The sequence below is a fragment of the Ixodes scapularis genome, unplaced genomic scaffold, assembly GCF_016920785.2.
Source record: "Ixodes scapularis isolate PalLabHiFi unplaced genomic scaffold, ASM1692078v2 PGA_scaffold13__105_contigs__length_92229423, whole genome shotgun sequence".
NCBI classification, from domain to species: domain Eukaryota; kingdom Metazoa; phylum Arthropoda; class Arachnida; order Ixodida; family Ixodidae; genus Ixodes; species Ixodes scapularis.
Genome location: NW_024609839.1, coordinates 82,086,379 through 82,094,709, shown reverse-complemented (window position 1 = coordinate 82,094,709; position 8,331 = coordinate 82,086,379).

Genomic DNA, 8,331 nt, shown 5'->3' with positions numbered 1-8,331 from the left:
CAATATGGCCAAGTGTCGTTACTCTGAACCGTAGCTAATTTACTGGCACAAGCGGGAACAATGAGGAAGAGGCAGGTGTCAAAAGGTAGTGGCTTGTAGAATCCACGGGTCTTACGTGATGGCCCCTCCAGGTATTACAAGCCTATCTTGAACAAGAGCATGAATAGTGTCATTAAATAAGCTACGCTTCAGAGTAGCGACACTTGGCCATATTGTGGCTTAAAATCATGGTTGCCAGTTATTTGAAGCTTTATCTGAAATCACAAGAAACGCTTTTCCGTCCTCCACTTTAAACAGTTTGCGACAAAGCAAAGCAACATTACATGAGCTTCCTAGCACCGAATGTAATGCTGAGGATGTCGCACTTTTGAATCATGACGATCGGCAGTTGCGCCTGCTCTGCTCAAGCACGAAAATGGCGGCGTTCACAACACTGTCGGGGAAGAGACTGCCGATACTCTGATCGCAGCTCATTTATTGGCTCTACTTCCCTCAAATCTCCTTTCCCCTGACTGAAACTGAAACTAAATATGAATAATACACTATTATTATACCTTATTTAGTCATAACCAACTACACACAATGAGAGAAGGAAGCAGCCGGGTAGGAAAAACGCAGGTTTTATGTGCAACCGTTCTTACCGTCTCAAAAGAAACAACGCGCGAGCTTGCGCTGGTTTAAAAAAATACGATCCAAAGAAAAGAGGCGGCATGCTGTGTTCTTTGTGATTGTGCGTCAAATTGCAAATTGTTCCGGGTATGTTTATACAGCCGGAGGTTAGTCTGCCTTAGTGGGCGTCTGGTGTCTTAGCTATAGATGAACAATTTAGCCAGTGCGGTACAACCGCAAACCTGGGGTCTTTAACGTGCATCACGCAGTAGTGATACACGACCGCACGCCGGTACGATGCTCTTCCAGATCAAAACGGGCAGGGGCGGGGTGGGTTCTGCAGTGCGAGCTTTCGCTCCACGTGCTCCGAGCTGGCGTGCGCTATACTCCGTTTCCCCTTATGTTGTACCTCAGAGAAGGCTAGAAGCGCGAGCTCATAGCGTTGGTAGCTGCTCTTAACATACGAGAGCTTGTGTCGCAGAGATGTGCCCTAGAGCAGCCTAGAGCAAGGAGCTCGCGCTTGGACCTTTTACTGCGGTACATCATAAAGTGAAACAGAGTAGAGACCATGCACTCGGCCACCGATTCCCCCCCCCCCCCTCCCCCACCCTTTTTGTGCGTCTAATTTATATACAAGTAGAAGTATTTGAAGATCGACGATGGGCGTCGATCGTCTCGAGGTAATGTAACATAATAGCATTATATAAACGATAAACATATTGAATACTGAACGACTCAATTTTTTCATTCTTGGATTGTAATAAAGCGGTAGCCTATTGTACTTACTGTTGATGAAGAGCAATATGAGGTGACGAGGTAATGATTAAATGATGAGGCTCTATAAGGACGATGACATTAGTGGGTGTCGAACCACAACGTACAGTGCCAGACTTGTTTCAAGTATCGTGTACCCAAAGACCTTTCTTCACCCGCAATAGAATATGGTAGAACCAATGACAATGCTGCTTTACAACTTACGTGGAACAGGAAAACTTCACTGTGTAGAAGTGTGGCTTATTCGTTAATAGGAGGGACGGATTTCTAGCAGCATTCCCTGATTGACTACGTTTTACGCTTGCAGCCACTATCTCAGCTGCTGCATCGTTGCTGGCCGCTTCCGACAAGTGCAAGTGCGGAAGTCCTCAGCCATTGGTCTGGAAAGCAACGTCATCGACACCACTGGCCCACCAGGAGTCGCCGCCATCATCGCACTTATAAAAGCACTCTTCGAGTCGTGGTCACCAAAGGCAGTTAGCGGCGGCAGCGGCAACATCGTCCCACGCTAACTCAGCGTTTTTACGCTTGCAAGTTGGTGCTAACTTTGTTTCTAAACAAATTACGTAACAATTTGGTGCCGCTGCTGTCGCTGCTAAAACTGCTCTTGTGGTTTCATAACATATTTCTTTGATATGTCTGAAGATGAAAGTAGCATATGTGTCGCGTGCAATGAACCACTCCCCCAAAACAACACTGTTATGTGTTGCAGCGTATGCGATTTCAGGTATCATCTCGGAGCATGCTCGGGTGTCTCTGAAAACTCTTTCAAGAAAAAAAAATGCCGAATCTAAGAAAACGTGGAAGTGCCCAACGTGTAAAAAGGCAGAAATGATAGGTAACCTAGCTAGGCAAGAGCAGGGGCCGAGCAACGTACAAGATGATGGCTGTACGCTAACAGACATTAACAAAAAACTCTCTGCGACTTTGACGCTTCATGCCAAAGTTGACGCACTAATGGAAATGAAAGCCACTGTTGACGCTATTGAGCGCTCAGTTCAGCTCATGTCTGATAACTACGACGAGCTGCTCTCTCAAATTCAAGAACAAGGAAAAGAGAAGTAGAACTGAAAAAACGTGTCACAGAAGTGGAATCCAGTAAAGATGTTGAAGTGAAGCAGCTCAAGCGAGAAATAAATAACTTAGAACAATACAGTAGGCGTCAAAATATTGAAGTGCACGGGTTAGCTCCAACCGCAAAAGAACACCTGCTTAACCAACTAAACACGCTCTCTGATCTACTGGAACTGCCCAAGCTCACCGAACAAGACATTGAATCGGTGCACAGACTGCCACCCAAATCTGAGAAAGTGCCAGTTGTTCTGGTCCGGTTTTCTTCATGTGTAACAAGGAACATGTGGTTGCAGAAAAACGCCGCTCTGAAGGAACAAAACTCGACTCTACGTATCTACGAGAACATGACAGCGCAAAATAAGAGACTGTTCTGGCAGATAAAAACTAAAGCAACTGAAAAGGGATACAGGTTTGCGTGGCACAAGGAGGGCAAAATGTTCGTGCAAAAAGCTGCGGGCGATCGTACAGTTAGAATTCAAAGCGAAGACGACCTTGAATTGATTCGATAAAGCGGAAAGGAACGTGCAGCTTCACACTTATATTATTTTTAATGGAAAGCTCACCATTATCTAATCTATGCGTTCAGCCTGAAGAGTTTATAAATGCTATATGTAACCGTAAACAATCTGTGTTATCCTTTTTTCACATGAATGTACGTTCCATGCTATCCAAAGTTGATGAAATTGAAGTTCTTCTTGATACCTTGCGTTTTTCTTTTAGCGTACTCATGTTCTCCGAAACATGGTATACTCCTGATTCAAATGACTTCGTCTTGCCTAATTACAAGCATTTTTCTATACGAAGAAATGCTAGAAGAGGGGGAGGGGTTTCAATGCTTGTGGAATCATCTTTGAATTGTTGCATTATTCCCGATTTTACAGAACTGAATGACTCTTTTGAAATATTGTCAGTACTTTCTGATAATTACGTTTTCAGTGTGCTATATCGACCTCCCTCTGGAAATGTTAACATACTGCTTCCTGCACTTGATAAACTATTCAGCTATGTTAATGACAATAATTATACCCTTTTCTTGGAAGGTGATTTTAATATTGATATATTAGAAACATCAACTATGCGTGATGAGCTATTTTCTGTAGTCGAGTCAAATGGTTTTGAATGTGTTACTACGGATGCAACGAGAATAACAGAAAATAGCTGTACCTTACTTGATTACTTCATTACAAACTGCAACAAGGAAGACATTTATGCATCAGGTTTAATTAGCTGCAGCATTAGTGATCATTTACCCATTTTTCTTCTTGTTAACACGCACTTCACTGCTCGCAAACAGAAATCGGAAGGATTTACAACTCGTAACATTACGTCGCAAAGATTGCAGTTATTTAGGGACTCGGTTGGTACCGTTAATTGGGACTCTGTTTATGCCAATAATTCACCTGATGCAGCATATGAAGCATTTTTGGAAACTTTCAAAGACATTTATAACAAATGCTTTCCTTATAAGTACATAAAGCCTAGCAAGAGAGCAAAAAAAACCATGGGTTTCCCATGATTTATTAAAAAAAATTCGTGTAAAAAATAGCTTATATCATAAATTTATAAATTCTAAAGACAATCATGATTTAGTGGAATTTAAGAAATATAGAAATAAACTGAATACGTTGATGAAAAAAGCCAAGCAAGAATATTATTGCAATCTGTTTGGTAACATTAGGAAAAATGAGCCAGATAAACTTTGGAAAAATATTAACCGGGTATTAAAGCCTCATGATCACAAACAAACTTTAACCGAAATTGTTCACTGTGGGCAAAAGCTATCTGGCACGTCACTCGCAAATGCCTTCAATGATTACTTGGTAAACTTAGCCACCGACACCCCTAATATAATAAATAGTGAAGACCCATGCTGTCATATTAAGGAACATGCGCATTCTTTTTTTTTAAGCCCAACTGATGAAAATGAGGTAATGTTGGCATTTCGAAGCATAAAAAATAGCAAAGGAGACGATGTAAATGACTTGAATATTAAGCCAATTAAATTTGTTATTGACCTTTTGGCTACACCACTCACATTTATATTTAATCTCTCAATGTCTTTAGGCGTATTTCCTACGCTTATGCAAACTGCTAAGGTTGTTTTGTTATTTAAGGGTGGCGATATTAACTTGTTGGGGAATTATAGGCCAATATCAATACTTTCCAATTTTTCTAAGGGATTCGAAAAAATACTGCATAGTAAACTGTCTTTATATTTGGAGCATTTTTCCTTGTTAACGAACAGTCAACACGGGTTCAGAAGAGGAAGGTCCACTGCATCCGCTCTATTGGCCCAAAAAGAAGTAATCATAAATAATATAGAACATAAACTACTGACATTAGCCATATGTATCGACTTTTCTAAGGCATTTGACTTAGTCAACCACAGTATACTTCTGAAAAAGTTACAATGCTATGGTATTCGGGGTCATGTGCTCAATTTATTTAAGTCCTATCTGGCTGAACGGAGACAATTTGTTAAAATCAATAATCCAGTCTCAACTATAAAAACAGTACATACAGGAGTACCTCAAGGGAGCGTTTTAGGTCCTCTATTATTTATTTTATTTTCTAATGACATTGAGCACAGTGTTCCAGATTGCACAGTCATAGCTTACGCCGATGACACTACATTATTTTTGGAAGGCACGACTCTTGATGACATCGAAAAAAGGGCGAATCAGATGCTCTCGCAGCTTCATAGTTGGACGGAAATAAATAGATTACGTATTAACATAAACAAAACTAAGTGCATGCTGTTTCGAGCCAAAAACGTGACTGTTCATTCTAACCCAAATATCACCATAGCCGGGGAGGCAGTCGAGATAGTAAAATCATTCAAGATATTAGGTGTAATATTTTCAGATAATTTATCATGGAATGAGCACATAGAATACATACATAAAAAAGCCAGAAAAGCTGTTGGTACTCTATCCCGGTACCGTACAGTTTTCACCTCATTTGTTAAGTAAATAATTTTTCACGGCCTCGTGCAGTCATATTTTCAATATTGTCACCTGGTATGGGGTACCACCACCATTCAAAATATAAACAAACTTCTAACTCTGCAAAAAAAATCTCTAAGAGTGGTTGCAAATGTGTCCTACTTTTACCATACAGATGCTCTTTTTGTCCGTTTTAATGTTGTCAGAATAACACACCTACATTACTACCGCCTTCTTGTATCTTATAAAATAGCACAAAAAAATCAGCATAGTTGTTTTCTACAAATAGCAAATTTAAATAAAAATATTAGTGTTTATAACACACGGCGAAGTGAAGAGTGGAGTGTACCCACCCCCCGAACAAATTATGGACTGACATCGCTCACATACATACTTCCATCTTTCTTGAATAAGCTGAATGTTGAAACAGATCTTAGCCATAGCTTACCATTTGAAGCTTTAATGTTGATACTGTCGAAGTTGTGAATTTCAGGCTTCGTGTTGTATGTGTACCGTGTCAATTGATATCATATGTTACATTAGAATCTTGTTAATGTCTTTATTTATTTATTAATTTTTTTTTCTTTTTTGGTTTTCTGAACTTGAAGAGTGTTTTCATTTTAGATTTGATTTTTGAGTAAAGCCCTGTACGCGCGCTGCTGTCTTGGAGCTGGGGCCTCGTCAAGCTGCACATGTTGCAGCTTTTTGCCCCAGCTACCTTCTTTCCTGTGAAAGAAAAATAAAACGATTGATTGATTGATTGATTGAACAAATGGCCTCGTTGACGTAAAGTGTCCCCGTTCCAAAATATTCTTGAACCCTGCTGAAACCGCAATGGAGTATGAGGCGAAAAATAAGAAAAATGAGCCTGGTGTGAAAGGTCCCAATCACCACTATAGCTTCTACTACCAAATACAAGGGCAGTTACACAATACACAAAGAGAGTTTTGGGATTTCTTTATATTTACACTGAAGGGCATTGGTATCCAACGTATTCAGAGGGATGACACCTTCTGGTCAATTAAAAAAGAGCCTTTTCCACTCAGCCCGACTTCCGCTGAAATTCCTCAGGTAGACGAGTTGTCCGACCGAATAAACTGCCATTACTCCCGATGTGGGAATCTCTCGATCTTCGTTCGTAGGCCATAGTATCATGAGATCGAGGGGTGTGGCTCTTCGTCCGCCGAACATTTCTTCGGCGGGTGTTTTTACCGTGTAAGATGAGACCGTCGCGTGTTGCTGGAACAAAAACCTGGCGATTCTTCACTGAAGTGTTTCTTCCGTAAGCTTCAAGCGGGCTTTCTTCGCTTCGCACACCATCTGTTTTGCTTGCCCGTTAGTTAAAGCATGGTATGGTACACTAAAGGTGATGCCTGATGCCGGTTTTCTTCTTTTTTTTTTTTTCAAAAACTTGTTTATTTTATTTGAAGCAAGATTTGGAGCGTTATCAGAGAAAAGTATTTTCGGTAGGGTAAAAGTAGGAAAAACAGAGCGTAGAACGTCAATGACGCGTTTGGACGTCGTGGCAGGCATCGTGTAAAGGTACGTTTATACTTCAACGTAACGTCGATGGGCGCAGCGCAGCGCAGCGCACACTGATACTCATTGGTCGCAGATATCAAGTTCCTGGAACTTGATATCTGCGACCTATGAACGCGAGCCTATGAAAGGCGTGCGTTCTGCGCTACGCTGCGTTCACTGCGCACAACGTCGGAGTACAAACAGCCCTTAAACTTCCAACCACTTAGAGTACGCATCGACAATGGCTCCGCAGATGCGGATACTTTCGCCGCCCACTGACCGAATAAAGGATCGTTTTCAATTACTGTTTATGATGGCGCTGGACTCGAGGAAGACTTCTAGTCTTTCCACAAAGTTAGTCCAGGTGCCAGCACTTTTGTTAAAAGCGTAAGTGTTCGAAAAGTCGACAACGTCGGTAGCCACGTGCTGTGCTTGATACTGGACGCTTACCATTCACTGAGAAGAAACTTGCTTCTTCGTCTGCCACGAGTCGTCCGATATCAGGTCATCTCCCGACAAAACAGGTCTTCATTGTCCGCATGTCCATAGTTAGCAATCACGTGAACTGAAAAATTCCCGAACGCTCATAACATGCCGTCGTTAAACGCCGTTCATTCATAGCCCCTTCATTGCAAATAAACGTCTTCCTATTTATTCTGATGGTTTTCATCATATTCCTCCTAAGCTGTACTTACAACATTATGTGTACGGTACTTCCAAAAATATTGGAACGGCGTTTGTTTTCTGGGAACTATAATGTAACAACCTTTGCAACATCTTGCGGATCTCGTGAAACACAATATTTTGTGACCTCACTTTTCAGTCGTCATTATAATGGTGAGGTAAGTACTGTAAATCGCGAAGCAGCTCACTTGACGTCCGCTTCCACTGGTATTTTGGAAGATTGAGTCTACTGAGCGTGCATTCCTGCAGAAGAAGTTTTCAATGATATAATATTGATACGTCAATCAACAAGTGATTCCTTCTTGGTAAGATTTATTGCGAAAACCCGTGACAACCGCCGAACCGCATTTATACCCAGCCTGACGTTCTCGCATACATCCGTTTGATGGGCCACGCTACTTGAACCAGCTGAGCTCAGCTGGCAGCGGCGCGAGCAAGGCCACGAGGGGAACGTGATGGTGCTCGAGCCATCCCATCGTGAACCAATGTTTTGGCCACCCCACGGGTGCGTGTCGCCATCTACTGGTTGAACTAACGCCTTGTTCAAGATGGCTGCCGTGGGACCGCAGCCTTATGGCGAATTCGGGTGGTCAATCGCCGGCGAGCTCACGCCGGCGGCACAGGCAACGAAAACCGCGCCAGCGGCGCACCACGTGACCCTCTCCACCCGAACACAAAGCGCCTGCAACTGGCGTTTTCGTCTGCCTGGGTCGCTCGGGAACTT